Below are 17,998 nucleotides of genomic sequence, written 5' to 3'. Positions count from 1 at the left end.
ACGCACCTTATAGGCACAACTGTTATAGACAGTCACCAACCAGGCGTGCAGCCTGGCCTGGAGGGAGGCGGTAGCCAAGGAACTGGGCCAGTGGTCAAAGCACACTGGGCCATCTGCACAGACCTTGGACTTCTTGGCACTCAAGGTCAGGTCCTTCAATCATTTGACACTTGTATGAAGGGACTGACAGTCCTTTCATAGATACGTAAGTCCTCCATGCCTGAGAGGGACCTGAGAACTGCCGTGGCCCAGTGCTGGTCAGGAGTGGATACTAAGTGCACTTCACCTTTTAACTTCTCCGACTCCTAAGGATTCAAAATGTCTTGTCCTTCCTCGGTCCTCTCAAAAATCTCCTGCTCCTTTTGAATGAGCTGGAGGTCATCCAGATGGATGAGCATGTCCACCAGGCTGGTGGCAATAGCGTCAAGCTTCTACCGTGCCTCAGCGCAGCGTACTGGCTGTGTCAGGATGCTCTCCAGGCCCACTCCTCTTTCCCGTGTACCTATTCCGGCAACCCCTACTCCTCCCTCTTGCACAGACTCCTCACCAGACTCGGGCACTGGATGACCAGCTCCCAAGCCGTGCTGGCCATGCTCACGACTCTCTGGTTCTTCCCCAGCAGGACCTCAGCCATGTACTTGCTGAGGCCAGTACTGCAGCCTCTCACACTGGTCTACAACCTTGTTGCGCAGCTCCTCAGCGCACTCCTCCGCCTGGCAGGTGCAGTGCCTCCAGCAGCAGCTGCCCAGTTCCACACAGGCAGAGCACACGGGCTGAGCTGGAGCAGCAGAACTGGTGCAGAGTCTGGCTGTGATCTGGACAGAGAGGCTGCGGCTCAGGCCCCGGCCCCGGGCCGTCCGCATACGACTTACTCATTTTTTTAAAGATTTTGTATGTATATTCATGAGGAATATTTGTCCACAGTTTCCTGTTTTTGAATGTCTTTGGCTAGTTTTGGTATCAGGATAATGCTGGTCTCCTAGAATGAATCTGGAAGGTTGCCTCTTCTGTTTTCCAAAAGAAATTGTCTCAAGATCTGTATTATTAAATTGATAGTTTTCAGCAGGCAAGTTGTCTGGGCCTTAAGTTTTCTCTAAAGAAAGACTATAATTATGAACTCTCATTCATAGATATCGGGCTATTCAGATTTTATATTTTTGGGGGTAAGCTGTGGGATATTCAAGGAATTTTCCCATATTATCCAAGTTGTCCAGTCTTTTGGCAAGAAGATGTTCCAAATACTCCCTTATCCTTTTTACGTCTTGGGTGATGTCTCTTCTCCCATTCCTGTATTGCTAATTTCTATCTTCAGTCTCTCTCCCTCTCTCTTTTTCCTGCCTGGTATAGCTAAAGAAAAGTGGATTTTATTGATGTTTTAAAAGAACCAGCTTTCAATTTCCTCGTATTTATTTTTAATTTTCTTTATTTGCAGAAATATGCTAATGCAGAAATCTGATTTGTTTAAATCTCCATCATTATCATTATTATTCCAACACAACAGAGAAACCCATATGACTATTTTTCTTTGGATAAAAAGGGGCCACTCGTTCTACTCTGCCACCAAATCTACATCACTCCTGGTAGCTTGGGGGAGTAGAGCTGGTATTTCAGTTTTTGAGGTACCCTACCAAGAATTCCTTTCTAGACATGGTTCTTAACCAGGTATGAACATCAGAATCACCTAGAGAGCCTTTTAAAAATGCACATGCCCAAGTCACACTCACAAATTTTAATTCAATGAGTCTGGGATTGACTTAGGCATCATAATTTTTTAAAAGCTTCAAAGAGATACTGATCCCTAAGAACCATGGTGCTAAATGATTAGGACATCACACATAATTTATGCTAGGGAGACTCCAAAGTGTAGCAGCTTAAATATAGAGCAGCGAGGCCACCAAAAATGTAATGCCCACTATTAATGATTCTGAGTCCAAGGGCCCCAGAGACATAAGTGAGTTTACATATATGAACATTTATTTATATAATAATGAACTTTATTTTTAGAGATGTTTTAGATCACAGAAAAGTTACACTGCAAGTATAGGGGATTCCTGTATAACCCTCCTCCTCCCCCTCCCACATTTTCCCCTATTGATAACATCTTACATTAGTGAGGTACATTTGTTACAACTGATGAACCAATATTGAAGCGATGCTACCAACGAAGGTCTATAATTTACATTAAGGTTTACAGTTTGCACTGTTCAGTTTTATAGGTTTTGGCAAAATGTATAATGGCCCATATCTGTCATTACAATATCATGCAGAACAATTCCAACGCCCTAAAAACGCCTTATGTTCCACCTATTCTTCCCTCCCCCTCTCCTCAGAACCCCGGGTAACCACTATCTTATATCAGTGTTACAAGTTTTTCCATTACTACAATAACAGTAAGTCTAACTTGGTTACTTTCTCCCCTTATGTTAATGAACAAGTTTTAAAGGTAAAATAAAACATGGATGTTAAAGACATGGCTTTAATTTCCTCAATGTAAGAGCTAGTTTATTGATTTTTAAGTAATTGATACACTTGGTTAAAAAAAAAATCTAAACAGAAATATATTGACTGGATACTAAGTCTAAAATGCTGTCTAAAATGCTGGTCCTTCAATGCCTTTTCCAAAGGCAGTACTGTCAGTGACTGTCCTAGCACACACATGTAACACCTTATAAAAACAGTTGAAGCATACTACAACCAGTCTCATACTGATAGATAACTGAGGTTATTGCCATTCTTTTACTTCTATAAAAATGTCCATACATGCATTTTGCCTGTGTGAGTCTACCCATAAGATAAGATTCCTAGAAGTAAAATTGCTAGGTCAAAGAACATGGGCTTTTTTTTTTTTTTTTAAGATTTATTTTTAAAATTTATTTCTCCCCCACCCCCTCATTGTTTATATTCTCCATCCATTTGCTGTGTCTTTCTTTAGGAGGCACCAGGAGCCCAATCCAAGACCCCCCATGTGGGAGGGAGGCACTCAATTACTTGAGCCACCTCTGCTCCCTGCCCTGCTGTGTGACTGTCATTATGTTTTCCTCCTTGTGCCTCTTGCACCATCATCTTGTTGCGTCAGCTCACCGCACCAGCCTATCAGGTCAGCTCACTGTCCTGCTCGTCCCCTCTAGGAGGCGCCAGGAACCAAACACAGGAGTTCCTGTTTGGTAGACAGGAGCTCAATTGCTTGAGGCACATCTGCTTCCCGACATGGGCCTTTTTTACAAGGTTTATACACTGTATACCCCTAATGACAGGTATAAAGTTGACAACTTAATATAGTTTCAATTTTTTTTTTCCTTTGGCAATTTAATAGTTGGAAATTGTACCATATTTTAATTTTAATTTGTTTTTCAAATCAACTTTAGAAAAATGAATTCAAAGGTCCTGTTTCTATTTACTTTTTCCCTGAATTTTGGGCCAAGTTACAAAATAATTATTTTTATGTCAAAAGGGAATAGTTTTTATCATCCCCCAGTATGTGATAATATGAATTAAGCTGTGCCTCCACAACCATATATAATTCATGCTAATCAAAGTTAAATGCTCTCCTATATCCTCACAATCTTTACACTGGAGGAAACAAATTACGCAGAAATAGAATCAGTAGCCATGGGACACAGAGAATAGGAAACCAAAATCTGGACTCATATCTGTTCTCCTATTCAATGTGCTTTAATGATCACATTAAAAATATTTACACACCAAAAAGATCATTAAAGCATGATTATGAGGGGATTGCACTGTTGAGTTGTTTGTTTGTTTTTTAAGAAAACAAAGAATGCCTAATAACTTTATATGGGATCATGAGTTAAACGGAAACTCTTCAAGTCAATTTTACTGATCACTTGGATTTACAAGGCCACAGAAATATTTAACAGCCAACAAAATTTCATTATCCCTTTCCATATTCAGTGTCATAACAAAGAATAATCTGAAGTCAATGAGCATAGACCCATCCACAGAATTTTTTATAATATTACTGCTGTCAGTAATATTTTTGGTTTTCATTCCTTCCTCTCTTCCTTCTTTCCTTCATCTTTCCAATGACCTGAAATATGCCTGTTTTGAGGGCCTGGCTCGAGTGATACTGCTGGGAGCCCACTGCCAGTAGTCATCTCTAAATCACTCGTATTATTTGGGGAATAGGCAGGGGTAAGAAATGATGTAGATCAGTGTGCCTCAAACGTTAATGTGCAAACAAAACACATGGAGATCTTGTTAAAATGTAGATTCTGCTTCAGTAACTCTAGGATAGGACCTGAGATTCTACATTTCTAAAAACTCCAAGGTGGTGCTGATGTTGCTGGTCTGTGTATCACACTTTTGGGTAGTAAGGATATAAATAATATAAATTTTAAAAAACTAACAAACAAAAAACACCAAAGCAAAATAACTCATATTTAACTTGGGATGTGTTTTATTGTTTCAATATGAGGATTCACAAAAAAGGTAAAACCCCGGAGTTAAATTAAGGCCATGCAGGAGGAGCCACAATAGAACAGCAGAAATTGGCATGGTCATGGTGATAGTAATAATAAGCAGTAGTAGCAGGTGTCGTGGTAGTAGTAGCAATAATAAACAGCAGCAAACATTTAAAGGGCACTGAGTATGAAGAGATAGCCAGATAAGCACTTAATTTTTAAAACATCAAAAGGTAAGTACTATTTTAGCTCTACTTTTCAGATCAGAAAACTGAAGTTAACTTTCCCAAGGCTGTCTGGAGACAGAACCACTACACTATTCTGTTGTCAGTGATCAAGTTCACTCTCACTCTTCGTTAGTAACCCATGTTATCATTTCTCAAGTTCACACACAGAAGAGGGCAATTGTTCAAAAGTCTTCTGTCCTGTAAAGTCCATGACATCATTATAACTGATCCATCTGGGTCAAGGCCAAGAAGAATTTAAAAGTAGTATGTGACAATACAATTTACCCTTGGTACAATCAAGACTAGCTGTGCTTTCAGAAGCTATAGAGATGATGATGTTGTTTTAAACCTCTTGGCTTTATTTGTTAACTAAGGTGTGATAGAGTAGAACAGCTTGCTTTTGAAGTTATCCTAAGACTAACTTTGGTTACGATATGAATTTTAGCATATTTGGCTTCCAAGAGACATTTTACGCTTTTGGAGATCAAGTTAAATACACAGTTCTCAGTCAAAAAAGCCCTTTAGAGTAACCCAATCTGAGCAAGGGCACTTTAACTCACTGCCAAATAAATAGCATGATCGCCTTATTCCACACACACAAATACCATTTTAGGGTTGGCCAATTAATCACGAATATAACTTTTCAGACATTACATAATTTCACATAGACTTGTTTCTAATGCCTGCCAAAGAAAACAGCAATTTGTATCACTAGGAATAAATCTACTTTTGAAAAGAAACGAAAGTTACAAACATGAAACAGTGAAACTCTGGTCACTTCTCTCATACCACCCTCCCTCACAATTCCTCTAAGAATTTTATTTTCCAAACATCTGAAAAGATATAAACTTTAAAGTTACATAAATAAAATTAAAATAAGGGCGTCTGAGTAATATTTATACCCAGAATAGTGGTCACTGCTAAGATATGACTAGTAGCACTAGAAAAATATATAGTAAAGTCACATGCACAATGCACACTCCTGGGTCCTCCAACACTACACACAAAAAAACACCAGCATATTCAATTGCTTGTTGTAATTATTTTTAAAGATTCCATTTTCCTGTTTAAAATTATTTATAGGGAAGTGGGTGTGGCTCAAGTGATAAAGCCTGTCATACGGGAGGACCCAGGTTAGATCCCTGGGGCTTCCTGGTGAAAAATGAGAAGAGAAAGCATGCCTGCGCAGTGAACCAGTGCCTTGGGTGGTAAGCCAAATGCCCCATGTGGTGAGCCGATGCCCCGCGCGGTGAGCCAAGTGCCTGCACAGTGAGCTGAGTGCCCATGTGGATGGCCATGCGGCAAGCTGAGTGCCCACATGGTGAGCCCAGTGCCCACATGAGTGCCTGCGTGGCGAGCCAAGTACCCGCGTGGCGAGGCAAGAGTCTACATGGTGAGCCGAGTGCCGTGTGAGTGCTCAAGTGGTGAGCTGAATGCCCACGTGAGCGCCCACATGGTGAGCCAGTGTCTGCGCAGTGAGCCGAGTGCTCATGCAAGTGCCCGCGTGGCGAGCCAAGTGCCTGCGTGGTAAGCCAAGTGCCTGCACAGCGAGCCAGTGCCTGCACAGTAAGCCGAGTGCCCGCATGGTGAGCCAGTGCCCACACAAGTGAGTCACACAGCAAGATGATGACACAACAAAAGAGAGACGAAGGGGAGAGTCAAGGTGAAGCACAGCAGAGACCAGGAACTGAGGTGGTGCAATTGACAGGGAGCCTGTCTCCACATCAGAGGTCTCCAAGATCGAATCCCGGTGAATCCTAGAGGAGAAAGAAGAGAAAAGAAGACAAAAAGAGAAAGAGATACAGAGGATCACACAGTGAATAGACACAGACAACAAAAACAGCAGGGTGGGGGAGGGAGAGGGAAAGAAAAAATAAAATAATTTATATTTTTAAAGTAAATGTTTCACTGATACCTCCCTGGTAAGTCAGGAATAAGTCAGTAATTAGAAAAGTGATCCACCAATATCAAGTCAACATTTTCAAACATAAATAATGTAAGGCTGGTAAGTATTCTATTTAGAAAACATACTTATCAGCCCAAAATTATCTTCAGCATGTGTATAAAATTCCTTATTAGAATATTTACATGCACCAAAACTAGGAAAACAAAGGCAATAAATAATTCTCATGCTAAATATGGCTGATTTGAAGACATATTAGAATTTTTTTTTAAGGAGGTACCTGGGAATGAACCCAGGACCTTATACCTAGAAGCAGGCACTCAACATCTTGAGCTACATCTGTTCCCTGGTATATTAGACTTTAAAGGGGGTATGCATAAACTCATGACAGATTTATCTCAGCAGTCCATTTGTACAATCATCTTTAGGGTGCTCTACTTTAATACCATCCTTTTATAAACAAAATCAATTTCTCTTTCATGTACTTAAAATTAGGTAGACCATACCTGGTTTGAAACTTTCCTAAGGAAAATTTATCATTCTAATCATCAGTCAAAAGCATGCAAGTACCCACTCAGACAGCATCTAAGGTTCTTTTAAACAAAGACCAAACCACTAATGCCAGATCTTGAATAGGCATGCCAAAACAACTAGTAAAGCATTTTCCCCTTTTTGTTTAAATCCATGCCTCACTAACCAGGAGTTTTGTATGTTTTGTATTTTAAAGTGTGCATTTTTTTCATTTTCTAGAAATTATAATTCTAAATATTTTTCCAAACTGTATGTATGTATATGTATATGGTCTATGTATGTATGTTTGTGAGTGTGTGTTTTTATGATACGGGGTTGTGCTCCTCATCATCTGCTCCCAATAAATAATAACAGCAACAACAACTAATACTTATTAGGTGCTTACTGTGTGCCAAGTACTGTGTTAATCACTTTACTTAAATGATCTCAACTAGGTAGGTAAGACTACTGTTCCATTCTCATTGAGAAGGAAACTGCAATAAAGAAAGGTTAAATAATGGGCCCAAAGGAGCACAGCTGCAAGTGGTACTGTCCTCAAAGCCTGCTTTCTTAATTCTTGTATGAATCTCTAAATTAGGAACAGTAACTAGAACAGTAATGAGGCACTGTCATTACACATAAATCAAAGTAAAGGCAAGTTTCATTCTGGAAGCACGAAGCAGAGGTGAGTTTACAACCAGGTGGACATTAGAGGAAGAAGCTATGCAAGACTTATTATTGCCAAAGTAAATATAGAGGATACCATCAGATTCTCCACTTAATTCAAAACTATTTTTAAAAAAGATGGAATTTCAAGAGTTATTCTGAATAAAATTAAAAAGTCAACTTACTAACAAGAGAATCTAAGAAAATGACAGTGTTAGGAAGATGGCCCAAAGACTAAGGTAGTGAGTCAACAAGGTACTTTAAAATGAGTGGATAGAAAAGGCAGGGACCTAAGCAGCAGGCCAGAGAAATGAGATAATCCAGAGTCTGCTGGTGACTGGCTTTGATGCATGGGGTGAACAGCTAAAGTAGATGGAAAAGGAAATGAGAAGCCCCAGTAAAGATTTTAGAAAGAGTTGGCATGGTCAGGAAGTTCAAACAGCAGGAGGTTAACAGCCCATTCTAGGCACTTGGAAGAGAAGGCAAAGAAAAGGGAAAGACAGACCTAGTTTAATGGAGTTCATAAAAAGACTGGTGTTCTCCTGGGTAAGTCTGTATGTTGAGGGGAAAAAGTCAGCCAGAAATTACTCTAAATTCAAGTCTTCAGAAAAACTTGCCAAGGCAGAAAACTTCCTAGTGTAGTGACTCTGTTTAGCAATTACTAACATTGCATTGATCATGACAGAAATTGTAGGCATTTAAAAATTCTCACACTATGAGTACCAAAGTCTCAAAGCCCTAGAAATTTCATTAGTATTTGGGTATGCTCTGAACAAAGTTCTCTTTCCATGTCACCAAAATAAAGATGATAATTTTCCAAAGGAAATTGTTATATGTTGTCTCTCTTTGGTTCAGCCAGAGTTATCCTCAGCTAAGATGTACAAATGAATAATTTACACTCACCTGGAACTGTTAACATATGAGTAGATTGTTCCAAAGATACAGATAGTTTTTTGTTATTGTTGTTGTTTTAAACAGTCCAGAGCACAGAAATTCCTAAAAGCCTTTCTCGTTTAGTTAAAAGGGATAAAATATAAACACTTATGGAGGGAAACCACCTTAGTAGCACACTGATTTAGCTTTAGGAGTATTTCACAATGGAGTCCTTTTGAACAGCATACAACAGGGGCACATGTCTAATCAATACTGAACATCTACCTTGCAGTTGGGGCTCATGAATTAACCAACATCTACTCAAACTCAAAACCATCAGGCAAAATTCAACAATGACCTGCTTCTCCTTGAACACTGTAAAACCACCCAATGTTATCACTTACAATAATGACAACAGACTCAAACTAACCACAAGCTACCCAAACCCGTAGTCTCTACTAATGAGCTATTTGATTTCAGATTATCTTTTTTTCCAGGGAACTAACATGCAACATTTCCTATATTGCCAATTAGTCTTATCATATAACTCCACAAACTAAAGAAGAGAAAGGGGAAAGGAGTACTCCAAGGCCACAAATCAAGCTTAAGGGATGTGATGAATCTGGGTCTCCCGGCTCAAGTCAATGAACTGTCATTAGGCCAAGGGATCTGTTTCCCCATTTCAGCATGTGAAACAGTAGAGGAAAATGGTGTATAAGCAGAAAGTCTGTCCTCGTGAGGTGCAATTTACTTTTAAAAAAAGGTTTCATTTCTAATTATGGTGATATAATTGCAGATACTTTAAGGAGGACAGCCTGTTTGTTCTTCCTGGTGTGAGCATCACTGTTTCAGGCTCTCTTGAAGCAGGCAGCCAAGTGGCAGTGGCACGAATCCAGGAGTTCCTGTAGGAGAACAGATGGACAGCTCTCCTGAAAAATAGCTCCCTGATGTCACCCAGCAATGAGATGTGAGAGCTCAATAAACATACTATTCTCATTCAGGTGTTACATGTAGAAAATAAAAGGGTTCACAGGATAAGTCCATTTTTTCCTTCACTGGGTAGCAGACAGTACCATGCTTGGACCCCATTCCCTATCTCATCTTCTGAAGAGGCCTTTCTAAGGCTTCAGTCCTATTTAGCAAAAGTCTCCTCCATTTTATTTTTTATTTTTCCATTTAGTTTGGTTAAGGGAGATTAATATTCATCTCAGTGTTCAGAACTTGTTATAGAAAGTTTCTGAAAAGCTGTTTGGAGCACAGCCTCTGGACTCAGACTTCCTGGGTTTGACAGCTAGTTCTATCATTTTCTAATTGTGAGATCTTAGGCAAGGAATTTTTTTTTTTTTTAAAGCATCTAACATCCAATACTTAGTTTAATTTCACTAATGTATTTTAGAATTAGATTTCTAATCAGGATATGATCAAAGTTCTTTCATTGCATTTGATTATGTTTCCTTAGTCCCTTTTAGACCAGAATATTCTCCCATTTTTTTTCTTTCTTTTTTTTTAAGGAAATACCAGAGATTGAACCCAGGACCTCATGCATGGGAAGCAGGTGCTCAATCACTGAGCTACCTCCATTCCCCTCAGACAAGGATTTGAGTCTGCTAAGTTTTATTTCTATATCTGTGAAATGGGAATAACAATGGTTGTTGTGGGAATTAAATGAGATCATATATCTAAAGTGCTTAGGACAGTGTATAGCAATATGGTAACTGCTCAAAAGAAGTCAGGAGTTGTAAGCAGGTATGAGTCATTATTGTGTTTGATGTAGACATTTTGCTAAATCAACCTTTCTGAGCACCAGCTACTCTCTCCAATTGTACAAGAGTATATACTCTCTATCAACTATGCGATAGTAGATCCAAAGAATGCTAATAGGTTATCGTCTAGGACAAAGAATGAGAAGATATGACCCTTGCCTTGAAAAGCTCTTCACTTCCCTTCAAAATGCTCAAAGCTAGTGGCTAATAGGTTATCGTCTAGGACACCCACGTACTTGTGCTTCCACTTGTTGAGTTCTGTGATTAAATGTTTGTTCTCAAACCTGCTAATGTCAGTTATGCCTGTTATTGTAATTAAATATCTTAATTAAATATTGTTATCCAACTATGAATATAAAAAGAGTTGTATTCTCTATGGCCTAGAGCCACCATCAAATAACTGACAAATACATACACAAAAACAAGCAAATAAATAAGTATATGCACATTTTATAAGTTAACATATGAATAAAAGATTAAAGATATATATCTAGTATTTTTATTCCCCACTTTTAAACAACATTTTTGATTAACCAATATCAATTCCTATCTCATCAGATAAGTTTTACTATTAAAAAAAAATCAAGCGGACCATAAAATAATTCTTAAAAGAAAATTACCAAAAGAGTACACCTGCAAGCAACTGAGAAAATTCCTATTCAAATACATAAAATTTTTATCTATACTCACTATGTCTCAATTCAGCTAAGTCTATGTTAGTCAAAATAGGAGGTGAAGGGAAGCAGACTTGGCCCAATAGATAGGGTGTCTGCCTACAACATGGGAAGTCCCTGGTTCAAACCCCAGGTCTCCTTGACCCGTGTGGAGCTGGCCCATGCGCAGTGCTGATGCACGCAAGGAGTGCCCTGCCACACAGGGTTTCCCCCACGTAGGGGAGCCCCACGCACAAGGAGTGCGCCCCATAAGGAGAGCCGCCCAGTGTGAAAGAAAGTGCAGCCTGCCCAAGAATGGCACCACATACACGGACAGTTGACACAACAAGATGATGCAACAAAAAGAAACACAGATTCCCGGTGCCGCTGATAAGGATGGAAGCGGTCACAGAAGAACCCACAGCGAATGGACACAGACAGCAGACAATGGGCGGGTGGGTAGGGAAGGGGAGAGAAATAAATAAAAATGAATCTTTTAATAAATAAATACATTTTAAAAATGGGAGGCGAATTCAAATTTTGTTTTGTCCACAAAACGCCAATCTAAATACTGAATTAAACAAATATTTGCATTGTGTAGGCCAGTCTTAATACTTTGTTTACATTTTATCTAGCACAAAATACTTTCTATCAGGCACAAAAGAGGTCTAAGTAGGTACTGTTGTTTTCAAAGTATTTCAAAATAATTGAGAAAAAAATAAATACTTCGAAGATAATACAGTATGTGGAAAAAAACCAACAGTTTTCAGATATACTTTGCCACTGACTGGTTCTTTTTTTTTTTTTTTTTTAAAGATTTATTTATTTATTTAATTTCCCCCCCTCCCCTGGTTGTCTGTTCTTGGTGTCTATTTGCTGTGTCTTGTTTCTTTGTTTCTTTTGTCCGCTTCTGTTGTCATCAGCAGCACGGGAAGTGTGGGCGGCGCCATTCCTGGGCAGGCTGCTCTTTCTTTTCACGCTGGGCAGCTTTCCTCACGGGCGCACTCCTTGCGCGTGGGGCTCCCCCACGCAGGGGACACCCTTGCGTGGCACGGCACTCCTTGCGCGCATCAGCGCTGCGCATGGCCAGCTCCACACGGGTCAAGGAGGCCCGGGGTTTGAACCGCGGACCTCCCATGTGGTAGACGGACGCCCTAACCACTGGGCCAAAGTCCGTTTCCCTGACTGGTTCTTTTTTTTTTTTTTTTTTTTTTAAAGATTTATTTTTATTTATTTAATTCCCCTCTCCTCCCCTGGTTGTATGTTTTCTGTGTCTTTTTGCTGCGTCTTGTTTCTTTGTCCGCTTCTGTTGTCGTCAGAGGCACGGGAAGTGTGGGCGGCACCATTCCTCGGCAGGCTGCTCCCTCCTTCCCGCTGGGCGGCTCTCCTTATGGGTGCACTCCTTGCGCGTGGGGCTCCCCTACGCGGAGGACACCCCTGTGTAGCACGGCACTCCTTGCGCGCATCAGCACTGCGCATAGGCCAGCTCCACATGGGTCAAGGAGGCCCGGGGCTTGAACCGCGGACCTCCCATGTGGTAGACGGACGCCCTAACCACTGGGCCAAAGTCCGTTTCCCCTGACTGGTTCTTAAGACCTCAATAATATCACCAAATGAAAGAGTGGATATAACCTACTTGCACTTACATTTTTCTTGAGCAGCTAAAACACTGGTAAGAATTAAGCCCCAGGATGTTTTAAAAAGAATTATTTTATTTAGTGTGAATTATTTTGATTTCACATTTACTACTTGAATATCTGAAACTAGCAGCCCACTAGAAACCACATACATTTTCCTATTAATTACCCATAGCAAGTTATTAATCATAATTGCAAACAATTTGCCCAGCTGATGGCTCCTTGGATTTTTTGACATGACCATTTCACAGATAATTAGACTATAAAAACACTAAGGAGGGATTGTGTCTTGGCCTCTGTCCTATACATGATGATGAATACATGGTGGCACTCAGTCAATGTATGACTAACGATAACACTGCCACTCATTTATTTTTTAAATACTTTATGTTCACTGAAAAATATTTATGACAGGATTTGCCTGTATGCAAGAGCATCTGTAACACAGGGTAGAAACGGAATGTTTTCAAAACAGAGTGCCTGGAAACATTAGCCAGAACTCAAGCGGCCAGTATTTGGGGATTTTTTTTGGCAGGTATAAAAAATAGATCATAAGTCTGGATAGAAAAATTAAATTCCCTAACAATAGGTAGGAGAGACCAATTTCATTCAAAATAAATGATTACTTTCAAATTCCATTTAGAGGAAAATAACTTGTTTGGCAGAGAGAGGCATAAAATTGTGACAGATATGTCAGATATAAGAGGTGAGGGCCAAACCACCACCATTTGTATTTCGTAGCATTTCCCAGTATAGAGCCCAAAAAGCTTTGCAAATTTTTATCTAATTAATTACAAATCAGTAAACAAATCCTGACAATGGTGAGAATGAAGCTTGGACAAAAACAGTCTGATCATTTCCAGCATTTTGCAGCTCTAAGTTTCACCACATAACACAAGATAAAAAATATTCAGCAAGGGAAAACAAAGGTTCTTGGCTAAAAGCTCAGCTCACCATCTTGTACTTATCAAAGGCATCTTAAGAGGCATCATTCCAAGGTTACGTTACTGTTGTCGAAAAAAAAAAACCTAAAAAATGTACAGGGGATTGGCATAAAGTCAATGCTTAATAAATACTTGACTTGATGTCTTAATTTCTCAAGAAAAGGACTATGAAGTCTCTAAAGTTTTTAAAACTATGTAGGAACACTAAAAATTCATTTCTCTAAAAAGGTAAATTCATATGACAAATGATATAAATAGCTAATCAATAAAAATCAGGCTCTCTGCCAGCAATTTGACCAATGGTTCAAATTGATCTTCTTGACAGGAGAATAGCAAACATTACAAATATGCATTTCTTCTGTAGCAGTGGATTTTACTAAATAATATTTATTTTTCATCTCTCTCTTTTCCTGCACTCACAGCACTTAAAACTGGAACCACATACTATTATACTTGATTACTATCCAAAACACTCAGCATTCTCTGTTTCATATGCATGTCTTATCCATTCAATCATACTGCTAGTTTCTTGTGAGAGGAGACTGTGCCTTACACTTTTTATATCCCTTCAGGGCCTAATACACATCAGGACATAGCAGGTTTACAAAACATTATTTATCTATTGAAAAGAGATGATTTGATTAGGGGAAGAAAAAGTAAACTTTTGCATCTGGCACAGTTAAGCAACGGATACTTGCTTTATTCAGATATCCTGGTTCAGAGTAGCAACAATTTCAAAAGTTTTGAGCCCAATTAAAAATTTTTAAAAAACTGATAACTATATGATTATATGCCTATATATAAAACACAATTCATGTTTCCTTTATTTCTGCATTGTATGTTGATTATTACTACTTTTTTTTTTTTAAGATTTTTAAAAAAATTTCTGCTCCCCCGCCCCGGTTGTCTGCTCTCTTTGTCCATTTGCTGCGTGCTCTTCTGTGACTGCTTCTATCCTTATCAGCGGTACCCAGAATCTGTGTTTCTCTCAGTTGCATCAGCTCTCCGTGTGTGCGGTGCCATTCTTGGGCAGGCTGCACTTTCTTTAACACTGGACGGCTTTCCTTACGGGGTGCACTCCTTGCGCATGGGGCTCCCCTACGCGGGGGACACCCCTGCGTGGCAGGGCACTCCTTGCGCGCAACAGCACTGCACGTGGGCCAGCTCCACATGGGTCAAGGAGGCCCAGGGTTTGAACCGCAGACCTCCCATGTGGTAGGCGGACGCCCTACCCATTGGGCCAAGTCTGCTTCCCGATTATTAGTACTCTTGATGAACATGGTTAAAAGAAAATTCCCAATAATAAAATGCCTGGTAGACCATCTTTTTCCTGGAACACTCTATGTTGATGAGTTCAGGTCTCTGACTCACAATCGGGGACAGCTTGCATAAGCCTGTGGAGCCCTTTTCTCATGACAGTTCAGAGGGTCTCCTTCATCCACAAGCACTGGAGGTAGCTCATGACCTCTTGGTATGCATTGTTCCTAGGTTGGACAGCAAAGAGTCCAAGGGCAAAAATCAATGTGGAAGCTGCCAAACAGTCTGACTGTATTGCACTTGTGCTAGATGCTTATAAAACAGCAAAAGCATCAACAGAGACAACTGGGTAGGAAAAATAGGGTCCAATCGAAGCTATATGAGAAAGAAGCCTATGGACCACTAAGGAGTGAGGGGCTAGGGAGACAGGCTGATATAACCCAGAATCCCTGGGGCTTTCCTTTCTTCTCCCCTCCATCCCTCACACCACCACTGGTGAATAACCCAGCCCATTGCTACTTGCCCAACTTCTGAGTCAGATAGGAATTTAAATTATCTATTTTTTTAAAAGGAGATTTTCAATTTCCCCAGCAAGTCTGTCACAGCCAAAAAAGGCTCTTACCATCCAAGTAGAGGCATCTCCTGCTGAGCTGCTGGCTCCCCAGTTTAGATTTCCTGAATCATTCAGGCTCTGGTGAGAGGTTTCTTTATACCCACAGAAACAGCAAGGCCTCATCAGAAACAGCAAGGCCTCACCTCACAGGGATCTGCTCTCAGCAGTCGCTTGCCAATTGACAGATATGACTCCTAATTCATTAGCAGTCTACTCTGGGGCGGTTGTGCAGAAGCGGTGTACAGAAGCCTGAAAGGGGCCTTGTGAAGGACCTTTACGGGGCCAACACACTAATTGGTAGAAACTGTTTATTACAGCAACATTTAGGTCAAAGCTAGAACACTGCAGTCCTCAGGAAGATTTTCTAATTATATTTCTGGAATCTGGATTCCAAGTAGTAAGAGTAATGTTGATTATGACTCCACTGCATTATATTTATTCAATATGCATAACTCTTACTTCATTATTACATTTGATCCACACAATCCTGTGAGAAGAGAATAAATATCCCAAAATGAAGGGGTAAGGCTTACTCCTTCAAGCATTTCCACGGAGAGTCAGGACAGGGATCTCCAGAGGGACCAAAACAAATACACTAATTCATTAAAGAAACTTCTGTCCAATGCCTCCCTGTGAAGTGGGCCAAACTCTAGGATTTCTCAGATAAATATAACATGCTCCTTGCCCTAAAGGGTAGGTGAGCAATGCTAGGTGAAGAAGACTAGAACACATGCAGAGTTCCAAATATATAACACAAAATTTACCATTTTAATTTACCAATTTATCACTTTTATGTGTACAAGTAATACTGATGACATTCATAAGGTTGTGCTACCATCACCACCAACTACTACCCAAACTTTTTCATTACCCCAAACAGGAATTCTGTACCCATTAAGCAATAACTCCCCAGTCCCTGTCCCCATCTCCAAGAAAGGACCTGGGAATGGATATTTAAAAATAAAATAAGCAGTTTGCACTTATTTGTCTGCAGGAAATATGGATACAATTAAAAAAAAAAATGACAGCCCACTTTTTGATGAGTTGAAAACTCAAGGGTATATCTAAATTCAATAATTACTTGAGTGCTCACAATATACATAAAGGTACCCAGTTACACACTCACGTGTCCTGCACACATCACAAGGGTAACTGCAGTTATCTGCACTATTGTGTGTTTCCTGGCTCCTTTCCTTCCCACCCCCAATGGGGTGGAAGCTCCATGAGCATGAACGGCATCTGTCCTGTTTACTGCCCTATCTACTGTACACATGTTGAGTCTGGCACATAATGAATACTTAACACATACTTCCAATGAATGAAGGGATGTATATCAGCCATTGTATTATGAAAGAATTCCCAGATTAACAGAATAGAATTATACCTAAAAATTAATGATAATACTATGTAATGACATTACAAGAGTTAAAGAGCTTTGAAAACACAGATTAAGGAACATTCAATCTTGCACAGATATCTTCTTAAAGACCATTCTGCAGATAAAATTAGCAGCGACAAGCACTCATCCAAGAGAATCTATGTTATTCTGTGAAGGTAATTTAAGCATTAAAAGTGACTCAATTTCCAGGTATGGGTTTAACCAAATGCTTTATTCTCTTCCAATCACTGTGATTACCAATGCCTTTGTGATAATTATGGAAAATAAATATTATTGAAAAGAAAGGCTGGGACAAGACTAACTCCAGGCACTGCTTAAGAAGTATTTACCAGGGAAGCAGACATGGCTCAACTGATTGAGAGTCCATCTACCATATGGAGGGTCCAGGGTTCGATCCCCAGGGACTCCTGACCCATGTGGTGAGCTGGCCCACGAGCAGTGCTGCTGTGCACAAGGAGTGCTGTGCCACACAGGGGCGCCTGTGTAGGGGTGTCCCACGAAAGGAGTGCATCCCGCATGAAAAAAGCGCAGCCCACCCAGGAGTGGTGCTGCACACACAGAGAGCTAAAGCAGCAAGATGATGCCAACAGAAAAGAGATGCAGTTTCCCAGTGCTGCCAGATAATGCAAGTGGACACAGAAGAACACACAGCGAGAAAACAATGGGAGGAAAGGGGAGAGAAATAAATAAATTTTTTTTTAAAAAAGTATTTACTGAAATTTTCGTGGAAAGGAAAAAGGAAAAGGGTAGTATAGTAGGAGGGAGGAGAAGAGTATAGAATTATTATCTCACAATTAAAGGATTTTACATGTTGGTTTGGATACAGAGGCTAAAAGATCTCCTCTACCATTCCATAAATTCCATATTAGACCTTTAGCTTCAGATGTTAAAAAATAGTTTATGGACCAAGCTTAAATGAAACAAAAAGTTGGGGAGTAAAGAGAGAATTCAATAGAGGAATCTGAATGATTCCATCATCTGATTCCATCACAGAGCACTAGGAAGTATTTAACTGGCCTATGAAGAGATAGAAGAGTGGTTCTCTTGGCTAGAAGGCACAAAACTCAACTTAATTATATGGCAAAAGGAGTAATGCCCAATCAGCAGAGTAGGAAACAAGTCACTGAATTAC

General features: G+C 40.0%; 1 protein-coding gene and 1 pseudogene across 6 annotated transcripts in view; both read right to left on the bottom strand.

The window, feature by feature from the left end:
• KAT6B (lysine acetyltransferase 6B) overlaps positions 1 to 17,998 on the bottom strand; it is a 199,500-nt gene that overhangs the window by 75,567 nt on the left and 105,935 nt on the right. The window lies entirely within an intron of this gene.
• Positions 252 to 1,671, bottom strand: LOC139439116 (B box and SPRY domain-containing protein pseudogene; annotated as a pseudogene).

The sequence above is a fragment of the Dasypus novemcinctus genome, chromosome 6, assembly GCF_030445035.2.
Source record: "Dasypus novemcinctus isolate mDasNov1 chromosome 6, mDasNov1.1.hap2, whole genome shotgun sequence".
NCBI lineage: Eukaryota > Metazoa > Chordata > Mammalia > Cingulata > Dasypodidae > Dasypus > Dasypus novemcinctus.
This window is presented reverse-complemented; position numbering and strand designations above follow the sequence as displayed.